The following is a 25,142-nucleotide window of genomic DNA, read 5'->3' on the forward strand; positions in this document are numbered from 1 at the left end:
TTATTTCGCATACTTTCATACAATAATAAAAATAGCAATACGCATCACTCAAAGTGAGTGACAGGGCACAGATGAGCGGTAATCAATCACTGCACATTTCTACCCTCGTTTCCCTATATTACGGCAGTGGCAACGGGCCGTTCATTGTACTCAGAAAGAGTCCAAAAGCCTAAACAAGACACGCTTCATAAAAAAAAATTACTCTTTTCGTAACTTGTCTAGATCAGGCAGGATAGGTCCAGACTACAAACCCTTCTGAGCCACCTGCTCTCTAAAACACTTCCTAGGTGTGGAAATAGTTTCAATGTTTACATCTAGTTTGAGTTTCTGCCATTTAACTCTGTGACTTGATGAGGATTGTGAACGAGAAGTGAACATTTCCTTAACTAAACCAAATGGTGTTCATGCAAAATCACACTATGCTGCAAGCAGGATTCGAACCTGCGCAGGGAAACCCCATTGGATTTCGAGTCCAACGCCGTAACCACTCGGCCATCGCAGCTGCATGAGTAAGATGTCACTGTTGTCGTATACGAGCCATACTCTGCTCATGTCAGGCCGAGACCAAAAAAATAAAGTAACAGAAGGACGGGGCACGTACCAGCAGTGCCCTATTGTCCTCACTTATTTTGCATGCTTTCATACAATTAATAAAAATAGCAACATGCATCACTCAAAGTGAGTGAAAGGGCACAGATGAGTGGTAATCAATCACTGCGCATTTCTACCCTCTTTTCCCTATATTACGGCGGTGGTAACGGGCCCTTAAGTGTACTAAGAAAGAGTCCAAAAGCCTAAACAAGACACGCTTCATAAAAAAAATAATTACTCTTTTCGTGACTTGTCTAGATCATGCAGGACAGGTCCAGACTACGAACCCTTCCGAGGCACCTGCTCTCTAAAACACTTCCTGGGTGTGGAAATTGTCTCAATGTTTACATCTAGTTTGAGTTTTTGCCGTTTAACTCTGTGACTTGATGAGGATTGCGTAACAAGAAGTGAACATTTACTTAACTAAGCCAAATGGTGTTCATGCAAAATCTCATGCCGCTGCAAGCAGGATTCGAACCTACGCGGGAAAACCCCATTGGATTTCATGTCCAACGCCTTAACCACTCGGCCATCGCAGCTGCATGAGTATGATGTCACAGTTGTCGTATACGAGCCATGCACTACTCATGTCAGGCAGAGACATAAAAAATAAAGTAACAGAAGGACGGGGCACGTACCAGCAGTGCCCTGTTGTCCTCACTTATTTTGCATGCTTTCATACAATTAATAGAAATAGCAATACGCATCACTCAAAGTGAGTGACAGGGCACCGATGAGCGGTAATCAATCACTGCACATTTCTATCCTCGTTTCCCTATATTACGGCGGTGGCAACGGGCCCTTAAGTGTACTCAGAAAGAGTCCAAATGCTTAAACAAGACACGCTTCATAAAAAAAAGTACTCTTTTCATGACTTGTCTAGATCAGGCGCGACAGGTCCAGACTACGAACCCTTCCGAGGCACCTGCTCTCTAAAACACTTCCTGGGTGTGGATATTGTCTCAATGTTTACATCTAGTTTGAGTTTTTGCCGTTTAACTCTGTGACTTGATGAGGGTTGCGTAACAAGAAGTGAACATTTACTTAACTAAACCAAATGGTGTTCATGCAAAATCTCATGACGCTGCAAGCAAGATTTGAACCTACGCAGGGAAACCCCATTGGATTTCAAGTCCAACACCTTAACCACTCGGCCATCGCAGCTGCGTGAGTATGATGTCACAGTTGTCGTATACGAGCCATGCACTACTCACGTCAGGCCGAGACATAAAAAATAAAGTAACAGAAGGACGGGGCACATACCAGCAGTGCCCTGTTGTCCTCACTTATTTTGCATGCTTTCATACAATTAATAAAAATAGCAATACGCATCACTCAAAGTGAGTGACAGGGCACAGATGAGCGGTAATCAATCACTGCACATTTCTATCCTCGTTTCCCTATATTACGTCGGTGGCAACGGGCCCTTAAGTGTACTCAGAAAGAGTCCAAAAGCTTAAACAAGACACGCTTCATAAAAAAAGTACTCTTTTCATGACTTGTCTAGATCAGGCAGGACAGGTCCAGACTACGAACCCTTCCGAGCCACCTGCTCTCTAAAACACTTCCTGGGTGTGGAAATTGTCTCAATGTTTACATCTAGTTTGAGTTTTTGCCGTTTAACTCTGTGACTTGATGAGGATTGCGTAACGAGAAGTGAACATTTACTTAACTAAACCAAATGGTGTTCATGCAAAATCTCATGACGCTGCAAGCAGGATTCGAACCTACACGGGGAAACCCCATTGGATTTCAAGTCCAACTCCTTAACCACTCGGCCATCGCAGCTGCATGAGTATGATGTCACTGTTGTCGTATACGAGCCATGCGCTACTCATGTCAGGCCGAGACCTAAAAAATAAAGTAACGGAAGGACGGGGCACGTACCAGCAGTGCCCTGTTGTCCTCACTTATTTCGCATACTTTCATACAATAATAAAAATAGCAATACGCATCACTCAAAGTGAGTGACAGGGCACAGATGAGCGGTAATCAATCACTGCACATTTCTACCCTCGTTTCCCTATATTACGGCGGTGGCAACGGGCCCTTCATTGTACTCAGAAAGAGTCCAAAAGCCTAAACAAGACACGCTTCATAAAAAAAAATTACTCTTTTCGTAACTTGTCTAGATCAGGCAGGATAGGTCCAGACTACAAACCCTTCCGAGCCACCTGCTCTCTAAAACACTTCCTAGGTGTGGAAATAGTTTCAATGTTTACATCTAGTTTGAGTTTTTGCCATTTAACTCTGTGACTTGATGAGGATTGTGAACGAGAAGTGAACATTTCCTTAACTAAACCATATGGTGTTCATGCAAAATCACACTATGCTGCAAGCAGGATTCGAACCTGCGCAGGGAAACCCCATTGGATTTCGAGTCCAACGCCGTAACCACTCGGCCATCGCAGCTGCATGAGTTTGATGTCACTGTTGTCGTATACGAGCCATACTCTGCTCATGTCAGGCCGAGACCAAAAAAATAAAGTAACAGAAGGACGGGGCACGTACCAGCAGTGCCCTATTGTCCTCACTTATTTTGCATGCTTTCATACAATTAATAAAAATAGCAACATGCATCACTCAAAGTGAGTGAAAGGGCACAGATGAGTGGTAATCAATCACTGCGCATTTCTACCATCTTTTCCCTATAATACGGCGGTGGTAACGGGCCCTTAAGTGTACTAAGAAAGAGTCCAAAAGCCTAAACAAGACACGCTTCATAAAAAAAATAATTACTCTTTTCGTTACTTGTCTAGATCATGCAGGACAGGTCCAGACTACGAACCCTTCCGGGGCACCTGCTCTCTAAAACACTTCCTGGGTGTGGAAATTGTCTCAATGTTTACATCTAGTTTGAGTTTTTGCCGTTTAACTCTGTGACTTGATGAGGATTGCGTAACAAGAAGTGAACATTTACTTAACTAAGCCAAATGGTGTTCATGCAAAATCTCATGACGCTGCAAGCAGGATTCGAACCTACGCGGGGAAACCCCATTGGATTTCAAGTCCAACGCCTTAACCACTCGGCCATCGCAGCTGCGTGAGTATGATGTCACAGTTGTCGTATACGAGCCATGCACTACTCACGTCAGGCCGAGACATAAAAAATCAAGTAACAGAAGGACGGGGCACGTACCAGCAGTGCCCTGTTGTCTTCACTTATTTTGCCGGCTTTCATACAATTAATAAAAATAGCAATACGCATCACTCAAAGTGAGTGACAGGGCACCGATGAGCGGTAATCAATCACTGCACATTTCTATCCTCGTTTCCCTATATTACGGCGGTGGCAAAGGGCCCTTAAGTGTACTCAGAAAGAGTCCAAAAGCTTAAACAAGACACGCTTCGTAAAAAAAGTACTCTTTTCATGACTTGTCTAGATCAGGCAGGACAGGTCCAGACTACAAACCCTTCCGAGCCACCTGCTCTCTAAAACACTTCCTGGGTGTGGACATTGTCTCAATGTTTACATCTAGTTTAAGTTTTTGCAGTTTAACTCTGTGACTTGATGAGGATTGCGTAATGAGAAGTGAACATTTACTTAACTTAACCAAATGGTGTTCATGCAAAATCTCATGCCGCTGCAAGCAGGATTCGAACCTATGTGGGAAAACCCCATTGGATTTCAAGTCCAACGCCTTAACCACTCGGCCATCGCAGCTGCGTGAGTATGATGTCAGAGTTGTCGTATACGAGCCATGCACTACTCATGTCAGGCAGAGACATAAAAAATAAAGTAACAGAAGGACGGGGCACGTACCAGCAGTGCCCTGTTGTCCTCACTTATTTTGCATGCTTTCATACAATTAATAAAAATAGCAATACGCATCACTCAAAGTGAGTGACAGGGCACCGATGAGCGGTAATCAATCACTGCACATTTCTATCCTCATTTCCCTATATTACGGCGGTGGCAACGGGCCCTTAAGTGTACTCAGAAAGAGTTCAAATGCTTAAACAAGACACGCTTCATAAAAAAAAGTACTCTTTTCATGACTTGTCTAGATCAGGCAGGACAGGTCCAGACTACGAACCTTTCCGAGCCACCTGCTCTCTAAAACACTTCCTGGGTGTGGAAATTGTCTCAATGTTTACATCTAGTTTGAGTTTTTGCAGTTTAACTCTGCGACTTGATGAGGATTGCGTAATGAGAAGTGAACATTTACTTAACTAAACCAAATGGTGTTCATGCAAAATCTCATGACGCTGCAAGCAGGATTCGAACCTACACGGGGAAACCCCATTGGATTTCAAGTCCAACTCCTTAACCACTCGGCCATCGCAGCTGCATGAGTATGATGTCACTGTTGTCGTATACGAGCCATGCGCTACTCATGTCAGGCCGAGACCTAAAAAATAAAGTAACGGAAGGACGGGGCACGTACCAGCAGTGCCCTGTTGTCCTCACTTATTTCGCATACTTTCATACAATAATAAAAATAGCAATACGCATCACTCAAAGTGAGTGACAGGGCACAGATGAGCGGTAATCAATCACTGCACATTTCTACCCTCGTTTCCCTATATTACGGCGGTGGCAACGGGCCCTTCATTGTACTCAGAAAGAGTCCAAAAGCCTAAACAAGACACGCTTCATAAAAAAAAATTACTCTTTTCGTAACTTGTCTAGATCAGGCAGGATAGGTCCAGACTACAAACCCTTCCGAGCCACCTGCTCTCTAAAACACTTCCTAGGTGTGGAAATAGTTTCAATGTTTACATCTAGTTTGAGTTTTTGCCATTTAACTCTGTGACTTGATGAGGATTGTGAACGAGAAGTGAACATTTCCTTAACTAAACCATATGGTGTTCATGCAAAATCACACTATGCTGCAAGCAGGATTCAAACCTGCGCAGGGAAACCCCATTGGATTTCGAGTCCAACGCCGTAACCACTCGGCCATCGCAGCTGCATGAGTTTGATGTCACTGTTGTCGTATACGAGCCATACTCTGCTCATGTCAGGCCGAGACCAAAAAAATAAAGTAACAGAAGGACGGGGCACGTACCAGCAGTGCCCTATTGTCCTCACTTATTTTGCATGCTTTCATACAATTAATAAAAATAGCAACATGCATCACTCAAAGTGAGTGAAAGGGCACAGATGAGTGGTAATCAATCACTGCGCATTTCTACCATCTTTTCCCTATAATACGGCGGTGGTAACGGGCCCTTAAGTGTACTAAGAAAGAGTCCAAAAGCCTAAACAAGACACGCTTCATAAAAAAAATAATTACTCTTTTCGTTACTTGTCTAGATCATGCAGGACAGGTCCAGACTACGAACCCTTCCGGGGCACCTGCTCTCTAAAACACTTCCTGGGTGTGGAAATTGTCTCAATGTTTACATCTAGTTTGAGTTTTTGCCGTTTAACTCTGTGACTTGATGAGGATTGCGTAACAAGAAGTGAACATTTACTTAACTAAGCCAAATGGTGTTCATGCAAAATCTCATGACGGTGCAAGCAGGATTCGAACCTACGCGGGGAAACCCCATTGGATTTCAAGTCCAACGCCTTAACCACTCGGCCATCGCAGCTGCGCGAGTATGATGTCACAGTTGTCGTATACGAGCCATGCACTACTCACGTCAGGCCGAGACATAAAAAATCAAGTAACAGAAGGACGGGGCACGTACCAGCAGTGCCCTGTTGTCTTCACTTATTTTGCATGCTTTCATACAATTAATAAAAATAGCAATACGCATCACTCAAAGTGAGTGACAGGGCACCGATGAGCGGTAATCAATCACTGCACATTTCTATCCTCATTTCCCTATATTACGGCGGTGGCAACGGGCCCTTAAGTGTACTCAGAAAGAGTTCAAATGCTTAAACAAGACACGCTTCATAAAAAAAAGTACTCTTTTCATGACTTGTCTAGATCAGGCAGGACAGGTCCAGACTACGAACCTTTCCGAGCCACCTGCTCTCTAAAACACTTCCTGGGTGTGGAAATTGTCTCAATGTTTACATCTAGTTTGAGTTTTTGCAGTTTAACTCTGCGACTTGATGAGGATTGCGTAATGAGAAGTGAACATTTACTTAACTAAACCAAATGGTGTTCATGCAAAATCTCATGACGCTGCAAGCAGGATTCGAACCTACACGGGGAAACCCCATTGGATTTCAAGTCCAACTCCTTAACCACTCGGCCATCGCAGCTGCATGAGTATGATGTCACTGTTGTCGTATACGAGCCATGCGCTACTCATGTCAGGCCGAGATCTAAAAAATAAAGTAACGGAAGGACGGGGCACGTACCAGCAGTGCCCTGTTGTCCTCACTTATTTCGCATACTTTCATACAATAATAAAAATAGCAATACGCATCACTCAAAGTGAGTGACAGGGCACAGATGAGCGGTAATCAATCACTGCACATTTCTACCCTCGTTTCCCTATATTACGGCGGTGGCAACGGGCCCTTCATTGTACTCAGAAAGAGTCCAAAAGCCTAAACAAGACACGCTTCATAAAAAAAAATTACTCTTTTCGTAACTTGTCTAGATCAGGCAGGATAGGTCCAGACTACAAACCCTTCCGAGCCACCTGCTCTCTAAAACACTTCCTAGGTGTGGAAATAGTTTCAATGTTTACATCTAGTTTGAGTTTTTGCCATTTAACTCTGTGACTTGATGAGGATTGTGAACGAGAAGTGAACATTTCCTTAACTAAACCATATGGTGTTCATGCAAAATCACACTATGCTGCAAGCAGGATTCAAACCTGCGCAGGGAAACCCCATTGGATTTCGAGTCCAACGCCGTAACCACTCGGCCATCGCAGCTGCATGAGTTTGATGTCACTGTTGTCGTATACGAGCCATACTCTGCTCATGTCAGGCCGAGACCAAAAAAATAAAGTAACAGAAGGACGGGGCACGTACCAGCAGTGCCCTATTGTCCTCACTTATTTTGCATGCTTTCATACAATTAATAAAAATAGCAACATGCATCACTCAAAGTGAGTGAAAGGGCACAGATGAGTGGTAATCAATCACTGCGCATTTCTACCATCTTTTCCCTATAATACGGCGGTGGTAACGGGCCCTTAAGTGTACTAAGAAAGAGTCCAAAAGCCTAAACAAGACACGCTTCATAAAAAAAATAATTACTCTTTTCGTTACTTGTCTAGATCATGCAGGACAGGTCCAGACTACGAACCCTTCCGGGGCACCTGCTCTCTAAAACACTTCCTGGGTGTGGAAATTGTCTCAATGTTTACATCTAGTTTGAGTTTTTGCTGTTTAACTCTGTGACTTGATGAGGATTGCGTAACAAGAAGTGAACATTTACTTAACTAAGCCAAATGGTGTTCATGCAAAATCTCATGACGCTGCAAGCAGGATTCGAACCTACGCGGGGAAACCCCATTGGATTTCAAGTCCAACGCCTTAACCACTCGGCCATCGCAGCTGCGTGAGTATGATGTCACAGTTGTCGTATACGAGCCATGCACTACTCACGTCAGGCCGAGACATAAAAAATCAAGTAACAGAAGGACGGGGCACGTACCAGCAGTGCCCTGTTGTCTTCACTTATTTTGCATGCTTTCATACAATTAATAAAAATAGCAATACGCATCACTCAAAGTGAGTGACAGGGCACCGATGAGCGGTAATCAATCACTGCACATTTCTATCCTCGTTTCCCTATATTACGGCGGTGGCAACGGGCCCTTAAGTGTACTCAGAAAGAGTCCAAAAGCTTAAACAAGACACGCTTCGTAAAAAAAGTACTCTTTTCATGACTTGTCTAGATCAGGCAGGACAGGTCCAGACTACGAACCTTTCCGAGCCACCTGCTCTCTAAAACACTTCCTGGGTGTGGAAATTGTCTCAATGTTTACATCTAGTTTGAGTTTTTGCAGTTTAACTCTGCGACTTGATGAGGATTGCGTAATGAGAAGTGAACATTTACTTAACTTAACCAAATGGTGTTCATGCAAAATCTCATGCCGCTGCAAGCAGGATTCGAACCTACGCGGGGAAAACCCATTGGATTTCAAGTCCAACGCCTTAACCACTCGGCCATCCCAGCTGCGTGAGTATGATGTCACTGTTGTCGTATACGAGCCATGCGCTACTCATGTCAGGTCGAGACCTAAAAAATAAAGTAAAGGAAGGACGGGGCACATACCAGCAGTGCCCTGTTGTCCTCACTTATTTCGCATACTTTCATACAATTAATAAAAATAGCAATATGCATCACTCAAAATGAGTGACAGGGCACAGATGAGCGGTAATCAATCACTGCACATTTCTACCCTCGTTTCCATATATTACGGCGGTGGCAACGGGCCCTTAATTGTACTCAGAAAGAGTCCAAAAGCCTAAACAAGACACGCTTCATAAAAAAAAATTACTCTTTTCGTAACTTGTCTAGATCAGGCAGGATAGGTCCAGACTACAAACCCTTCCGAGCCACCTGCACTCTAAAACACTTCCTAGGTGTGGAAATAGTTTCAATGTTTACATCTAGTTTGAGTTTTTGCCATTTAACTCTGTGACTTGATGAGGATTGCGTAATGAGAAGTGAACATTTACTTAACTAAACCAAATGGTGTTCATGCAAAATCTCATGACGCTGCAAGCAGGATTCGAACCTATGCGGGGAAACCCCATTGGATTTCCAGTCAAACGCCTTAACCACTCGGCAACCGCAGCTGCGTGAGTATGATGTCACAGTTGTCGTATACGAGCCATGTACTACTCACGTCAGGCCGAGACATAAAAAATAAAGTAACAGAAGGACGGGGCACGTACCAGCAGTGCCCTGTTGTCCTCACTTATTTTGCATGCTTTCATACAATTAATAACAAGCATTTGCAATGCAATGGTCTCGGCATCATTAAAGGTAGAGCTATTGGCATTGCTCATGACATTTTTTTTTCTTTAAATCAAAAATAAATGGCATTGTCATTAACATTGCCAATACACAGCACTCTGCACTCAACAGCACACAATGCTCTGCACACTCACTCTGCACTCACTGCTCTGCACACTCACTCTGCACTCACTACTCACTGCTCTGCACACTCACTCTGCACTCACTACTCACTACTCTGCACACTCACTCTGCACTCACTACTCACTACTCTGCACACTCACTCTGCACTCACTACTCACTACTCTGCACTCACTACTCACTGCTCTGCACACTCACTCTGCACTCACTACTCACTACTCTGCACACACTACTCTGCACTCACTACTCACTACTCTGCACTCACTACTCTGCACTCACTACTCTGCACTCACTACTCTGCACTCACTACTCTGCACTCACTACTCTGCACTCACTACTCTGCACTCACTTTACAATGATTCTTTAGTATTGCGCCTTCCGCCATATTTTATGGTTATTACTAAGTATGATTCATGCTGCTATAAATTTGCAGACTTTTAACATATCAGCAGTGCCCTCTCTAAAGATGTGTAAAGCGTTAGATGTGTGTAATACTTGTCATGCGGCTCTGGGCTGGCCCTTGTGTTCTGATGATTTTTCCCCATGTTTGAGCTGGCTGATGTTTCATCCTGTGCCTCTTCCTGAGTATGTTTCTCTTCCTTTCTCTAAGATTGAGGAAAACACCTGTCGCTCTCCGTGAGTCCCATTGTATAACATTTTATGTAGCTCAGAACTGTGTCCAATCTAGCGGACTATAACCACCCTGAACATCGCAATTTAATTGTGCGGTTTATTTGAAGAGCATTAGTTTTAATAATGTTTGAAACCAATCTTTTAGCACCTGCTCTGAAATGGATCTTATATAATGACTTACAGGTGATGAAGTGTAGTTAGGTTCTGTCGCAGTCACTTCCACACTGCAGTACATGAGAAAGAATCAACTATCTGAGGGTGTTATGACCTTTGCCTTGTTGTTTTATTTTCCCAAATATTAAACTGCTCATTCACAAGTTGCAAATACCTTCCTAAAGAAAAAAAAATGTCATGAGCAATGCCAATAGCTCTACCTTTAATGATGCCGAGACCATTGCATTGCAAGTGCTTGTTCTTTTTGTTGTTAAATGTGTCCTTCTCGATGGCATCTAAATATGCCTAAAATACCACTTTCAACTTGGGCCAATAAAAGCTGTTCCTGGAATTGATACGAAATGATGGAGGATCAGTAACACCTTCCATTTTGCTGTGAAATGCAATTCAATAGGTGATCTATAGTCTGAGTTCTCTTTGAAAACATGACAACCATAATCACTGAACAGTGCTATGGTGCTAGTATTTTCCTTATATATTCCTAATATTTTGTTCCTGAATATTTTTCCTAATGATGTCACATTTCTGTATGAAAACGTTCCTGGTTCCAGGTATCTTTCAGAAATTCCTTAAAAAAATTGGCGCATAGGACTTTAGTGACATGTCCAGTCACGTGCAAATTCAAGAAAATAGCCCAATTTAAGATGGCGTCAAAACGTGTTCACTCATTGCATTACTGGTATGTTACCAATGAAGAACTGTCAGACTAGTATGATGACAATATTCCAGGAACACATCATTAGGATCTCTCTAACATGCTGTTTCTACAATTTGCGCCTAGGCCTCACGTAGAGCGAGGCAGTTGAAGAGTGTAAGCTGCCCCTCTCTTTGAGAAGCACACTTACTTGTTGGATGTACAAACCTCAAAAGAGTTGAGTAAATTTCTTTCTTCTAAATCACCCTCTCGCTAGACTGTAGTACCAAAAGACTGAAAGCTTTAATCCCAAATATGGTTCTCCCGGGGAGGACAGTCTTTATCTTAACTATTGGTATTATTACAGCAGAGAGATTGTAAAGAATACATCTAGGAAAGAGAAAAAGGTTGTAGGAATATTATGGAAAAAGCAACCGAATCAATACATGCTAGGTTGGCACTCATTTTATTTGGCTGCAAAAATAGTAAGAAGTCACCATATGCAACCAAAAGGAATCAGTCAAAGGTCTTTTGGAATGGCTGTTACCGGGTTTCTAATAGGGACGGACTTTCAGTGGGAAAACATTAAGGCAAGAACAGTTCCTCAAGGGCAGGAGATTATGCACTGCTCGCAGTCTTTGTGAGCCTGGACCACTTTAGGAGAACGATCCTTTGTACTCAAACTAAAGCAGTTCTTAAGTGGCGTAGATGAAGCACCAATTGCAGTTGTTTGGAACGGGTCACCTTAGTGCCAGAGGAGGGTGCAGCAGCTGTCCTGCGCCGTTCACGGTTGCGTTACTGTTACTGGTGCCACTGGTTCCTGAAGTCTCTACCCTTTGGGCCACTAGTTTTAGGCAGAAAACGCGGGGTAAGGACCCTCAATGGAGGTAGGCGGTATGGCCAGGATGCCGGATTAGAAATGTGGGTCTCCCCCGCATTGGTAGCTGGTGGTCGACTGATCAGAGAGAGGTCTGCATTTATGCATACATAGCCCCGGCAGTCCCGGTAGTCACTTGAGGCAGTCCCCGCTATGAATGAAGGCCGTCCCTGCGATCAGATAAGTGCCCCAACCAGCCCGTTACAAAGGGAAGTACAGTGCCCGGCCCTGGTACTTCAATCAAGGCTCACACAGCCGGCTAGCCATGCTACCAGAGGCGTCACCAAGCCCGGCAACCCGGCGTGCTATGCTGAGCGTTTTACCTGGGGACGACGAGACCTGCTCCTGGGATCCTCGGGATGCCGGCTCCTCGATGGTGCTGCACGGGGAAGCGGGACAGCCCTTCCGGCGTCAATATTAAACTGCTCATTCACTAAATGCCCCCGGAATCCCGCCACGGCCGCCCCGGAAGTCAGGCACGGTCGCCTGTGACGGAGGCGGGGCCACGTCCAGACCGGAAGAGGAGGCAGGCGGAGTCAAATGCGTCTCGTGCCCGGGGCTCCTGTGAGCGGTGTGGAGCCCCGGGGCTGCGCCAGCAGGACGTTGGGCGCCGCGTGCTGAGAGCAGACATTGGCCAGGTAAGTTCCAAAAGGCTGTGGGGGCTTGGTGCACTTGTGTGTGTGTGTGTGCGTGTATGCTTGTGTGTGTATGTATGTGTGCGACGGTGGCGGTGGAGGGAGGGAGGGGGGGCCTCGGTGCACTTGTGTGTGTGCACGTGTGTGTGTATGTGTCAAGGGGGGGTGTCTCTGTATGTATGTATGTGCGTGCGTGCATGGGCGCTTGTGTGTGTGTATGCGCATGCATGTGTGGTGCTTGAGCTTCCCAGGAGACAGCGCCTGGCCACAGCGCACGTTCACGTTTCAAATCGGCTCCAAGGATGTGCGCGGCCGGAACTGTCTCCTGGGAAGCACACTCACTGACAAAAGATCTCGGCGGAGACGCGCTTCCGCGCGTTTAGCCGAGACCTAAAAATAGCAATACGCATCACTCAAAGTGAGTGACAGGGCACCGATGAGCGGTAATCAATCACTGCACATTTCTATCCTCGTTTCCCTATATTACTGCGGTGACAACGGGCCCTTAAGTGTACTCAGAAAGAGTCCAAAAGCTTAAACAAGACACGCTTCATAAAAAAAAGTACTCTTTTCATGACTTGTCTAGATCAGGCAGGACAGGTCCAGACTACGAACCCTTCCGAGCCACCTGCTCTCTAAAACACTTCCTGGGTGTGGAAATTGTCTCAATGTTTACATCTAGTTTGAGTTTTTGCCATTTAACTCTGTGACTTGATGAGGATTGCGTAACGAGAAGTGAACATTTCCTTAACTAAACCAAATGGTGTTCATGCAAAATCACACTACGCTGCAAGCAGGATTTGAACCTGCGCGGGGAAACCCCATTGGAATTCAAGTCCAACGCCTTTGGCACTCTGCCATCCCAGCTGCGTGAGTATGATGTCACTGTTGTCGTATACGAGCCATGCGCTACTCATGTCAGGTCGAGACCTAAAAAATAAAGTAACGGAAGGACGGGGCACATACCAGCAGTGCCCTGTTGTCCTCACTTATTTCGCATACTTTCATACAATTAATAAAAATAGCAATATGCATCACTCAAAATGAGTGACAGGGCACAGATAAGTGGTAATCAATCACTGCACATTTCTACCCTCGTTTCCATATATTACGGCGGTGGCAACGGGCCCTTAAGTGTACTCAGAAAGAGTCCAAAAGCCTAAACAAGACACCCTTCATAAAAAAAATTACTCATTTCGTAACTTGTCTAGATCAGGCAGGATAGGTCCAGACTACAAACCCTTCCGAGCCACCTGCTCTCTAAAACAATTCCTAGGTGTGGAAATTGTTTCAATGTATACATCTAGTTTGAGTTTTTGCCATTTAACTCTGTGACTTGATGAGGATTGCGTAACGAGAAGTGAACATTTCCTTAACTAAACCAAATGGTGTTCATGCAAAATCACACTACGCTGCAAGCAGGATTTGAACCTGCGCAGGGAAACCCCATTGGATTTCGAGTCCAATGCCTTAACCGCTCGGCCATCGCAGCTGCATGAGTATGATGTCACTGTTGTCGTATACGAGCCATGCGCTGCTCATGTCAGGCGGAGACCAAAAAAATAAAGTAACGGAAGGACTGGGCACGTACCAGCAGTGCCCTGTAGTCCTCACTTATTTTGCATGCTTTCATACAATTAATAAAAATAGCAACATGCATCACTCAAAGTGAGTGAAAGGGCACAGATGAGTGGTAATCATTCACTGCATGTTTCTACCAACTTTTCCCTATATTACGGCCGTGGTAACGGGCCCTTAAGTGTACTAAGAAAGAGTCCAAAAGCCTAAACAAGACATGCATCATAAAAAAAGTACTCTTTTCATGACTTGTCTAGATCAGGCAGGACAGTTCCAGACTACTAACCCTTCCGAGCCACCAGCTCTCTAAAACACTTCCTGGGTGTGGAAATTGTCTCAATGTTTACATCTAGTTTGAGTTTTTGCCGTTTAACTCTGTGACTTGATGAGGATTGCGTAACGAGAAGTGAACATTTACTTAACTAAACCAAATGGTGTTCATGCAAAATCTCATGACGCTGCAAGCAGGATTCAAACCTACGCTGGGAAACCCCATTGGGTTTCAAGTCCAACACCTTAACCACTCGGCCATCATAGCTGCGTGCTTATGATGTCACAGTTGTCGTATACGAGCCATGCACTACTCACGTCAGGCCGAGACATAAAAAATAAAGTAACAGAAGGACGGGGCACGTACCAGCAGTGCCCTGTTGTCCTCACTTATTTTGCATGCTTTCATACAATTAATAAAAACAGCAATACGCATCACTCAAAGTGAGTGAAAGGGCACCGATGAGCGGTAATCAATCACTGCACATTTCTATCCTCGTTTCCCTATATTACGTCGGTGGCAACGGGCCCTTAAGTATACTCAGAAAGAGTCCAAAAGCTTAAACAAGACACGCTTCATAAAAAAAGTAATCTTTTCATGACTTGTCTAGATCAGGCAGGACAGGTCCTGACTACGAACCCTTCCGAGCCACCTGCTCTCTAAAACACTTCCTGGTGTGGAAATTGTCTCAATGTTTACATCTAGTTTGAGTTTTTGCCGTTTAACTCTGTGACTTGATGAGGATTGCGTAACGAGAAGTGAACATTTACTTAACTAAACCAAATGGTGTTCATGCAAAATCTCATGACGCTGCAAGCAGGATTTGAACCTACGCGGGGAAACCCCATTGGATTTCAAGTCTAACGCCTTAACCACTCGGCCATCACAGCTGCGTGAGTATGATGTCACAGTTGTCGTATACGAGCCATGCACTACTCACGTCAGGCCGAGACATAAAAAATAAAGTAACAGAAGGACGGGGCACGTACCAGCAGTGCCCTGTTGTCCTCACTTATTTTGCATGCTTTCATACAATTAATAAAAATAGCAATACGCATCACTCAAAGTAAGAGACAGGGCACCGATGAGCGGTAATCAATCACTGCACATTTCTATCCTCGTTTCCCTATAATACGGCGGTGGCAACGGGCCCTTAGGTGTACTCAGAAAGAGTCCAAAAGCTTAAACAAGACACGCTTCATAAAAAAAAGTACTCTTTTCATGACTTGTCTAGATCAGGCAGGACAGGTCCAGACTACGAACCCTTCCGAGCCACCTGCTCTCTAAAACACTTCCTGGGTGTGGAAATTGTCTCAATGTTTACATCTAGTTTCAGTTTTTGCAGTTTAACTCTGTGACTTGATGAGGATTGCGTAATGAGAAGTGAACATTTACTTAACTAAACCAAATGGTGTTCATGCTAAATCTCATGCCGCTGCAAGCAGGATTCGAACTTACGCAGGGAAACCCCATTGGATTTCAAGTCCAACGCCTTAACCATTCGGCCATCGCAGCTGTGTGAGTATGATGTCACAGTTGTCGTATACGAGCCATGCACTACTTACGTCAGGCCGAGACATAAAAAATAAAGTAACAGAAGGACGGGGCATGTACCAGCAGTGCCCTGTTGTCCTCACTTATTTTGCATGCTTTCATACAATTAATAAAAATAGCAATACGCATCACTCAAAGTGAGAGACAGGGCACCGATGAGCGGTAATCAATCACTGCACATTTCTATCCTCGTTTCCCTATATTACGGCGGTGGCAACGGGCCCTTAAGTGTACTCAGAAAGAGTCCAAAAGCTTAAACAAGACAGGCTTCATAAAAAAAAGTACTCTTTTCATGACTTGTCTAGATCAGGCAGGACAGGTCCAGACTACGAACCCTTCCGAGCCACCTGCTCTCTAAAACACTTCCTGGGTGTGGAAATTGTCTCAATGTTTCCATCTAGTTTGAGTTTTTGCAGTTTAACTCTGTGACTTGATGAGGATTGCGTAATGAGAAGTGAACATTTACTTAACTAAACCAAATGGTGTTCATGCTAAATCTCATGCCGCTGCAAGCAGGATTCGAACTTACGCAGGGAAACCCCATTGGATTTCAAGTCCAACGCCTTAACCATTCGGCCATCGCAGCTGTGTGAGTATGATGTCACAGTTGTCGTATACGAGCCATGCACTACTTACGTCAGGCCGAGACATAAAAAATAAAGTAACAGAAGGACGGGGCACGTACCAGCAGTGCCCTGTTGTCCTCACTTATTTTGCATGCTTTCATACAATTAATAAAAATAGCAATACGCATCACTCAAAGTGAGAGACAGGGCACCGATGAGCGGTAATCAATCACTGCACATTTCTATCCTCGTTTCCCTATATTACGGCGGTGGCAACGGGCCCTTAAGTGTACTCAGAAAGAGTCCAAAAGCTTAAACAAGACACGCTTCATAAAAAAAAGTACTCTTTTCATGACTTGTCTAGATCAGGCAGGACAGGTCCAGACTACGAACCCTTCCGAGCCACCTGCTCTCTAAAACACTTCCTGGGTGTGGAAATTGTCTCAATGTTTACATCTAGTTTGAGTTTTTGCTGTTTAACTCTGTGACTTGATGAGGATTGCGTAACGAGAAGTGAACATTTACTTAACTAAACCAAATGGTGTTCATGCAAAATCTCAAGACGCTGCAAGCAGGATTTGAACCTACGCGGGGAAACCCCATTGGATTTCAAGTCTAACGCCTTAACCACTCGGCCATCACAGCTGCGTGAGTATGATGTCACAGTTGTCGTATACGAGCCATGCACTACTCACGTCAGGCCGAGACATAAAAAATAAAGTAACAGAAGGACGGGTCACGTACCAGCAGTGCCCTGTTGTCCTCACTTATTTTGCATGCTTTCATACAATTAATAAAAATAGCAATACGCATCACTCAAAGTAAGAGACAGGGCACCGATGAGCGGTAATCAATCACTGCACATTTCTATCCTCGTTTCCCTATATTACGGCGGTGGCAACGGGCCCTTAGGTGTACTCAGAAAGAGTCCAAAAGCTTAAACAAGACACGCTTCATAAAAAAAAGTACTCTTTTCATGACTTGTCTAGATCAGGCAGGACAGGTCCAGACTACGAACCCTTCCGAGCCACCTGCTCTCTAAAACACTTCCTGGGTGTGGAAATTGTCTCAATGTTTACATCTAGTTTCAGTTTTTGCAGTTTAACTCTGTGACTTGATGAGGATTGCGTAATGAGAAGTGAACATTTACTTAACTAAACCAAATGGTGTTCATGCAAAATCTCATGCCGCTGCAAGCAGGATTCGAACCTACGCAGGGAAACCCCATCGGATTTCAAGTCCAACGCCTTAACCATTCGGCCATCGCAGCTGTGTGAGTATGATGTCACAGTTGTCGTATACGAGCCATGCACTACTCACGTCAGGCAGAGACATAAAAAATAAAGTAACAGAATGACGGGGCACGTACCAGCAGTGCCCTGTTGTCCTCACTTATTTTGCATGCTTTCATACAATTAATAAAAATAGCAATACGCATCACTCAAAGTGAGTGACAGGGCAACGATGAGCGGTAATCAATCACTTCACATTTCTATCCTTGTTTCCCTATATTACGTCAGTGGCAAAGGGCCCTTAAGTATACTCAGAAAGAGTCCAAAAGCTTAAACAAGACACGCTTCATAAAAAAAAGTACTCTTTTCATGACTTGTCTAGATCAGGCAGGACAGGTCCAGACTACGAACCCTTCCGAGCCACCTGCTCTCTAAAACACTTCCTGGGTGTGGAAATTGTCTCAATGTTTACATCTAGTTTGAGTTTTTGCCGTTTAACTCTGTGACTTGATGAGGATTACGTACCGAAGAAGTGAACATTTACTTAACAAAACCAAATGGTGTTAATGCAAAATCTCATGACGCTGCAAGCAGGATTCGAACCTACGCGGGGAAACCCAATTAGATTTCAAGTCTAACGCCTTAACCACTCGGCCATCGCAGCTGCGTGAGTATGATGTCACAGTTGTCGTATACGAGCCATGCACTACTCACGTCAGGCCGAGACATAAAAAATAAAGTAACAGAAGGACGGGGCACATACCAGCACTGCCCTGTTGTCCTCACTTATTTTGCATGCTTTCATACAATTAATAAAAATAGCAATACGCATCACTCAAAGTGGGAGACAGGGCACCGATGAGCGGTAATCAATCACTGCACATTTCTATCCTCGTTTCCCTATATTACGGCGGTGGCAACGGGCCCTTAAGTGTACTCAGAAAGACTCCAAAAGCTTAAACAAGACACGCTTCATAAAAAAAAGTACTCTTTTCATGACTTGTCTAGATCAGGCAGGACAGGTCCAGACTACGAACCCTTCCGAGCCACCTGCTCTCTAAAACACTTCCTGGGTGTGGAAATTGTCTCAATGTTTACATCTAGTTTGAGTTTTTGCAGTTTAACTCTGTGACTTGATGAGGATTGCGTAATGAGAAGTGAACATTTACTTAACTAAACCAAATGGTGTTCATGCAAAATCTAACGCCGCTGCAAGCAGGATTCGAACCTACGCGGGGAAACCCCATTGGATTTCAAGTCCAACGCCTTGACCACTCGGCCATCGCAGCTGCGTCAGTATGTTGTCACTGTTGTCGTATACGAGCCATGCGCTACTCATGTCAGGTCGAGACCTAAAAAATAAAGTAACGGAAGGACGGGGCACATACCAGCAGTGCCCTGTTGTCCTCACTTATTTCGCATACTTTCATACAATTAAAAAAAATAGCAATATGCATCACTCAAAATGAGTGACAGGGCACAGATGAGCGGTAATCAATCACTGCACATTTCTACCCTCGTTTCCATATATTACGGCGGTGGCAACGGGCCCTTAAGTGTACTCAGAAAGAGTCCAAGAGCCTAAACAAGACACGCTTCATAAAAAAAATTAATCATTTCGTAACTTGTCTAGATCAGGCAGGATAGGTCCAGACTACAAACCCTTCCGAGCCACCTGCTCTCTAAAACACTTCCTAGGTGTGGAAATTGTTTCAATGTTTACATCTAGTTTGAGTTTTTGCCATTTAACTCTGTGACTTGATGAGGATTGCGTAACGAGAAGTGAACATTTCCTTAACTAAACCAAATGGTGTTCATGCAAAATCACACTACGCTGCAAGCAGGATTCAAACCTGTGCAGTGAAACCCCATTGGATTTCGAGTCCAACGCCTTAACCACTCGGCCATCGCAGCTGCGTGAGTATGATGTCACTGTTGTCGTATACGAGCCATGCTCCGCTCATGTCAGGCGGAGACCAAAAAAATAAAGTAACGGAACGACGGGGCACGTACCAGCAGTGCCCTGTTGTCCTCACTTATTTTGAATGCTTTCATACAATTAATAAAAATAGCAACATGCATCACTCAAAGTGAGTGAAAGGGCACAGATGAGTGGTAATCAATCACTGCATGTTTCTACCCACTTTTCCCTATATTAAGGCAGTGGTAACGGGCCCTTAAGTGTACTAAGAAAGAGTCCAAAAGCCTAAACAAGACATGCATCATAAAAAAAAGTACTCTTTTCATGACTTGTCTAGATCAGGCAGGACAGGTCCAGACTACAAACCCTTCCGAGCCACCAGCTCTCTAAAACACTTCCTGGGTGTGGAAATTGTCTCAATGTTTACATCTATTTTGAGTTTTTGCCGTTTAACTCTGTGACTTGATGAGGATTGCGTAATGAGAAGTGAACATTTACTTAACTAAACCAAATGGTGTTCATGCAAAATCTCATGACGCTGCAAGCAGGATTCGAACCTACGCGGGGAAACCCCATTAGATTTCAAGTCCAACACCTTGACCACTTGGCCATCACAGCTGCATGAGTATGATGTCACTGTTGTCGAATACGAGCCATGCGCTACTCATGTCAGGCCGAGACCTAAAAAATAAAGTAACAGAAGGACGGGGTACGTACCAGCAGTGCCCTGTTGTCCTCACTTATTTCACATACTTTCATACAATTAATAAAAATAGCAATACGCATCACTCAAAGTGAGTGACAGGGCACAGATGAGCGGTAATTAATCACTGCACATTTCTACCCTCGTTTCCCTATATTACGGCGGTGGCAACGGGCCCTTAATTGTACTCAGAAAGAGTCCAAAAGCCTAAACAAGACACGCTTCATAAAAAAAATTACTCTTTTCGTAACTTGTCTAGATCAGGCAGGATAGGTCCAGACTACAAACCCTTCCGAGCCACCTGCTCTCTAAAACACTTCCTAGGTGTGGAAATAGTTTCAATGTTTACATCTAGTTTGAGTTTTTGCAGTTTAACTCTGTGACTTGATGAGGATTGCGTAACGAGAAGTGAACATTTACTTAACTAAACCAAATGGTGTTCATGCAAAATCTCATGACGCTGCAAGCAGGATTCGAACCTACGCGGGGAAACCCCATTGGATTTCAAGTATAACGCCTTAACCACTCGGCCATCGCAGCTGCATGAGTATGATGTCACAGTTGTCGTATACGAGCCATGCACTACTTACGTCAGGCCGAGACATAAAAAATAAAGTAACAGAAGGACGGGGCACGTACCAGCAGTGCCCTGTTGTCCTCACTTATTTTGAATGCTTTCATACAATTAATAAAAATAGCAATACGCATCACTCAAAGTGAGAGACAGGGCACCGATGAGCGGTAATCAATCACTGCACATTTCTATCCTCGTTTCCCTATATTACGGCGGTGGCAACGGGCCCTTAAGTGTACTCAGAAAGAGTCCAAAAGCTTAAACAAGACACGCTTCATAAAAAAAAGTACTCTTTTCATGACTTGTCTAGATCAGGCAGGACAGGTCCAGACTACGAACCCTTCCGAGCCATCTGCTCTCTAAAACACTTCCTGGGTGTGGAAATTGTCTCAATGTTTACATCTAGTTTGAGTTTTTGCAGTTTAACTCTGTGACTTGATGAGGATTGCGTAATGAGAAGTGAACATTTCCTTAACTAAACCAAATGGTGTTTATCCAAAATCACACTCTTCTGCAAGCAGGATTCGAACCTGCGCAGGGAAACCACATTGGATTTCGAGTCCAACGCCGTAACCACTCGGCCATCGCAGCTGCATGAGTATGATGTCACTGTTGTCGTATACGAGCCATACTCTGCTCATGTCAGGCCGAGACCAAAAAAATAAAGTAACAGAAGGACGGGGCACGTACCAGCAGTGCCCTATTGTCCTCTGTGAGAAGTTGGCCTGATATGTAGTGTTTCCAATTCTGGAACCACTGGGTATCAGTCCAAACAAACCCCAAAGATGTCTGGTTGTAAGTCAACCTTGTTAGACAAGCTATCCTAGTGGTAGCATGGACTAAGCAGCCTAAAGGCTAAACTTAAGAGGTCGTGTTAAGCGAGCTGTTTTACCACATACAATCCTGTAATCAAATGAAAGGACACCACACAAGTATATATTGTAAAAATATATGTATTTATTTCTAAATTACTCCCCAGTACTCTTTATGAGGAAAGGGGCACAAGCGTTAAATCAAAAGCACTGTTAAACATATAAAGTTGGCACAATTATGGCTGAGGGCGGGGGGCCACTCAGACCATATACTAAAAAAATGGTATAAGTAACACTTATCGAGCAATGGTTAGGCCTAGGGCCTAGAGATTCGCTGGGAGCAGTCAGGACAAGCAATGAAGAAGTCGGGAGTAGCCCACAGGATACGGGTGCAGCACGGAAAGTGCGGCGCGCACCAATGTAAAGTCAATGGTGCGTAAAAGTTAGTTAAAGTGAATTAAATGATACTTCCGCTGAACCTAGAAACACAAAACTTCAGACACAGACCCTAGAGGTGTGTACCAGTGTAAAGACACCGGCGTTGCAAAGTTACCTCACCCACAGGCCGTGGGTGCACAGGGTCGAAGTGGCGTCGGGTTCTGTCACGCAGGTTCTTGGTGCTTGGAGCTGTTGCAGCTGCAGGCGCTGTGAAGCAGAAGTGTCCGGTGCGATCCAAGGGTGGATCGAAGTAGAAAAGTACCTGAAAGCAGAGGGGACAGAGTCTGGGTCACTCAGCAGTGACCAGGGTGGAACCAGGACGGAACCAGGCAATGTCGGGCGCAATCAGGCGGTTGTCGATAGGCTTCTCTCCGCTGTCACGTGGGCTCTGGGGCATCTGCGACGTCCAGGAGCAGGTCACGATCTGTCCCACGTAGGCTCTCGCCGTCAGCACCGTCGGCTTGAAGATTGTAGCAAACAGCACTTGGCAAAAGCAATCCACGCGGAACCGGGAGATTGCTTATCACTCGAACCAGGAGGGTCAGAGTGGGTGCTCCTTTTCACAGGAGCTGGTGCAGATCTGGAGCAACCAGAAAAGCAAGTCGGTTTTCAAGTTTCGTCGGCACAGGGGCCACAAGCCAGCTGGCAAGTGACCGGGCCAACGCGTCGAGCACACACAGGCAGAAGGGCCCCACGCAGCACTCGTCGAGTGTGGAGGGGTGAGCTTTGGTGCAAGTGGAGCTCGGGGCTGGGGCTTCTCAAACCCCGGTGTACAGCTTCGAGGGTCACTCGTGGGCTGCACGGTCAGCGTCTCGTGGCCTTTTCAAGATGGCGTGCCCCACGCTTCCGGTCGCCTCCACGGGTCTCAGCTCTGCAGGGACTGTGGATCGGGCAGGTAGAAGGCAGGCAAGCTTGATCTCGTCGATCTCTGTCGCTCGAGTTCCGGCGGGAACTGCAACAAAGCAAGGGTCGAGGGCTGGATGGTGCCTGTTTGCACAGGGTGGTCACTCCTTGACCACAAGGGAGATTCTTCAGTCTTCTCACGTCGTGTAGAAAGTCGAAGGGTCCAGATTTCGTTTCTTATGTTTCTTCAGGATGATCTGAAGTCCGTTGGGACTGCTCCCCCTCTTATTCGAATCTAGGGGGTTGGACATCCTGCTAGGTCCCCTCCTATGGGTGGGACCCAGGAAGGGGGTGGTTACACCCCTCTCCTTTGATCCTGGCCGCGCTGGGACAGGGGCTGGGAGGCCCCAGAACCGGTTTGGCCGGATCCTGCAAGGGGCAGCCTTGTGCTCCCCAGGCAGTGTCTGGTTTCATTGAAACCTCCCTACTCCAATCCACTATCTCCTGTCTGGGGTGGTTTGACACCGCCCTGTGACAGGAAACTCTTTGTCCAGGCCTCCTCTGCCGGGTTTCGGTCAGCAGCAGGAGGTCAGACCCGTGTCTGTGGCAGGGGCATCCATTTTGTGGATCTGAGGCTCATTTTAAATCAACCGCGTTTCAGTAAAGTAACATGTCTTCTCCCTCTAGAAGGGTGGAATGCTATCCCCGTCGCCAGAACTGGCGAGGGGATAGTATTCCAATTCGTATGACACCTTACACGACATGTTTTGATAAAGCCAAACCAAAGTTGCTATATAACCGCGAGGATTATAAGGCGCTTAAAAGTATATGGTATGGCATTATCCCGGATCAGCTTAGGGAGTTGTTCCCGACAGCTGCAGACAGGCTCAGCTCATGCCAGAGCTCCATCTCACATAAAACCACGCACTCTGCCTCCAGGATTGATGAGGCCTTCCATAGGAGTGGCTCACAGGTTATATATGTGTCCAGATATAGGTTTAGATATAGGTATACTATATCTAAGCAAGGGGTGATTACACCCACTTGCCCCAGCTGAGTGATCAGCCAGTTGTGTCAATTTAAGAACCAGCCAGGGGTGGCAAAAGCTATGCTTCAGCCCCTGGTAGGCCTTGGTGGCACCTATGCCCTGAGCACCTATAGTGCATGGTACAGGGGCTGACAAGGAGTCCATTTCCAATTGTGGTATGTACCTATAGCACATGTATTATAAATTTAGAGAGAGAACAGCAGGCTGGGGGTCTGATTAGCAGGCCCACAGCCTCAGTAAGTCGAAAACCAGTGAAGCAAAAAGCAAAAATTGGGGTGACCATAGGATAGCAGACCCTACTCTCCTACATAACCCCCCCCCAAACGCAGGGACATTAAACTTAACCTTGACCAGATAAGTCTTCATGTTCTAAGTGGAAGTACCTGGAGAGACCATCTGCATTACCATGGTCAGTCCCTGGGCGGTGCTCCACTGTAAAGTCCATCCCCTGTAGGGAAATGGACCACCTGAGCAGTTTGGGATTTTCACCCTTCATCTGATTTAGCCACAAGAGGGGCTTATGGTCTGTCTGAATTAGGAAGTGAGTACCAAACAAGTATGGCCTCAACTTCTTCAGGGCCCAAACCACAGCAAAGGCCTCCCTCTCAATAGCTGACCAACGTTTCTCCCTGGGGGTCAGCCTTCTGCTAATAAAAGCAATGGGCTGGTCTTGACCATCTTGATTAAGTTGTGAAAGCACAGCTCCCACCCCCAACTCAGAAGCATCTGTCTGTACAATGAACTGTTTGGAGTAGTCAGGACTCTTCAGGATAGGTGCAGAGCACATGGCCTTCTTCAGGTCATCAAATGCCTTTTGACAGCTAACTGTCCACTGAACCTTTTTGGGCATCTTCTTGGATGTCAAGTCATTCAATGGTGTCACAATGGACCCATAGTTCTTTACAAATTTTCTGTAATACCCAGTCAGGCCCAAGAAGGCTCTGACTTGTGTCTGGGTAGTTGGAGGAGCCCAGTCCTGTATGGTCTGGATCTTGCTCTCCAGTGGTTGAACTTGACCCCCACCTACTAGGTGGCCCAAGTACACAACCTTGCTCTGCCCTATCTGGCACTTAGTAGCCTTGATAGTCA

General features: G+C 45.3%; 16 non-coding genes across 16 annotated transcripts; all 16 read right to left on the reverse strand.

Annotated features, from left to right (window-relative positions):
- Window positions 1-420: 420 nt before the first annotated feature.
- On the reverse strand, window positions 421-502 carry TRNAS-CGA (transfer RNA serine (anticodon CGA)). The gene has a single exon. It is a non-coding gene; the product is annotated as a tRNA-Ser (tRNA).
- Window positions 503-1,048: 546 nt separating this feature from the next.
- Window positions 1,049-1,130, reverse strand: TRNAS-UGA (transfer RNA serine (anticodon UGA)). Its single transcript has one exon. It is a non-coding gene; the product is annotated as a tRNA-Ser (tRNA).
- Window positions 1,131-2,921: 1,791 nt separating this feature from the next.
- On the reverse strand, window positions 2,922-3,003 carry TRNAS-CGA (transfer RNA serine (anticodon CGA)). Its single transcript has one exon. It is a non-coding gene; the product is annotated as a tRNA-Ser (tRNA).
- Window positions 3,004-3,549: 546 nt separating this feature from the next.
- On the reverse strand, window positions 3,550-3,631 carry TRNAS-UGA (transfer RNA serine (anticodon UGA)). The gene has a single exon. It is a non-coding gene; the product is annotated as a tRNA-Ser (tRNA).
- Window positions 3,632-4,173: 542 nt separating this feature from the next.
- TRNAS-UGA (transfer RNA serine (anticodon UGA)) lies at window positions 4,174-4,255 on the reverse strand. Its single transcript has one exon. It is a non-coding gene; the product is annotated as a tRNA-Ser (tRNA).
- A 1,167-nt stretch (window positions 4,256-5,422) lies between these two features.
- TRNAS-CGA (transfer RNA serine (anticodon CGA)) lies at window positions 5,423-5,504 on the reverse strand. Its single transcript has one exon. It is a non-coding gene; the product is annotated as a tRNA-Ser (tRNA).
- A 546-nt stretch (window positions 5,505-6,050) lies between these two features.
- TRNAS-UGA (transfer RNA serine (anticodon UGA)) lies at window positions 6,051-6,132 on the reverse strand. Its single transcript has one exon. It is a non-coding gene; the product is annotated as a tRNA-Ser (tRNA).
- A 1,167-nt stretch (window positions 6,133-7,299) lies between these two features.
- TRNAS-CGA (transfer RNA serine (anticodon CGA)) lies at window positions 7,300-7,381 on the reverse strand. The gene has a single exon. It is a non-coding gene; the product is annotated as a tRNA-Ser (tRNA).
- Window positions 7,382-7,927: 546 nt separating this feature from the next.
- On the reverse strand, window positions 7,928-8,009 carry TRNAS-UGA (transfer RNA serine (anticodon UGA)). Its single transcript has one exon. It is a non-coding gene; the product is annotated as a tRNA-Ser (tRNA).
- A 1,168-nt stretch (window positions 8,010-9,177) lies between these two features.
- On the reverse strand, window positions 9,178-9,259 carry TRNAS-GGA (transfer RNA serine (anticodon GGA)). Its single transcript has one exon. It is a non-coding gene; the product is annotated as a tRNA-Ser (tRNA).
- A 4,664-nt stretch (window positions 9,260-13,923) lies between these two features.
- TRNAS-CGA (transfer RNA serine (anticodon CGA)) lies at window positions 13,924-14,005 on the reverse strand. Its single transcript has one exon. It is a non-coding gene; the product is annotated as a tRNA-Ser (tRNA).
- Window positions 14,006-17,670: 3,665 nt separating this feature from the next.
- Window positions 17,671-17,752, reverse strand: TRNAS-UGA (transfer RNA serine (anticodon UGA)). The gene has a single exon. It is a non-coding gene; the product is annotated as a tRNA-Ser (tRNA).
- A 544-nt stretch (window positions 17,753-18,296) lies between these two features.
- Window positions 18,297-18,378, reverse strand: TRNAS-UGA (transfer RNA serine (anticodon UGA)). Its single transcript has one exon. It is a non-coding gene; the product is annotated as a tRNA-Ser (tRNA).
- Window positions 18,379-18,921: 543 nt separating this feature from the next.
- Window positions 18,922-19,003, reverse strand: TRNAS-UGA (transfer RNA serine (anticodon UGA)). The gene has a single exon. It is a non-coding gene; the product is annotated as a tRNA-Ser (tRNA).
- A 543-nt stretch (window positions 19,004-19,546) lies between these two features.
- Window positions 19,547-19,628, reverse strand: TRNAS-CGA (transfer RNA serine (anticodon CGA)). Its single transcript has one exon. It is a non-coding gene; the product is annotated as a tRNA-Ser (tRNA).
- A 1,793-nt stretch (window positions 19,629-21,421) lies between these two features.
- On the reverse strand, window positions 21,422-21,503 carry TRNAS-CGA (transfer RNA serine (anticodon CGA)). The gene has a single exon. It is a non-coding gene; the product is annotated as a tRNA-Ser (tRNA).
- Window positions 21,504-25,142: the final 3,639 nt, after the last annotated feature.

Source organism: Lissotriton vulgaris, chromosome 11 (genome assembly GCF_964263255.1).
Source record: "Lissotriton vulgaris chromosome 11, aLisVul1.2, whole genome shotgun sequence".
Lineage (NCBI taxonomy): Eukaryota > Metazoa > Chordata > Amphibia > Caudata > Salamandridae > Lissotriton > Lissotriton vulgaris.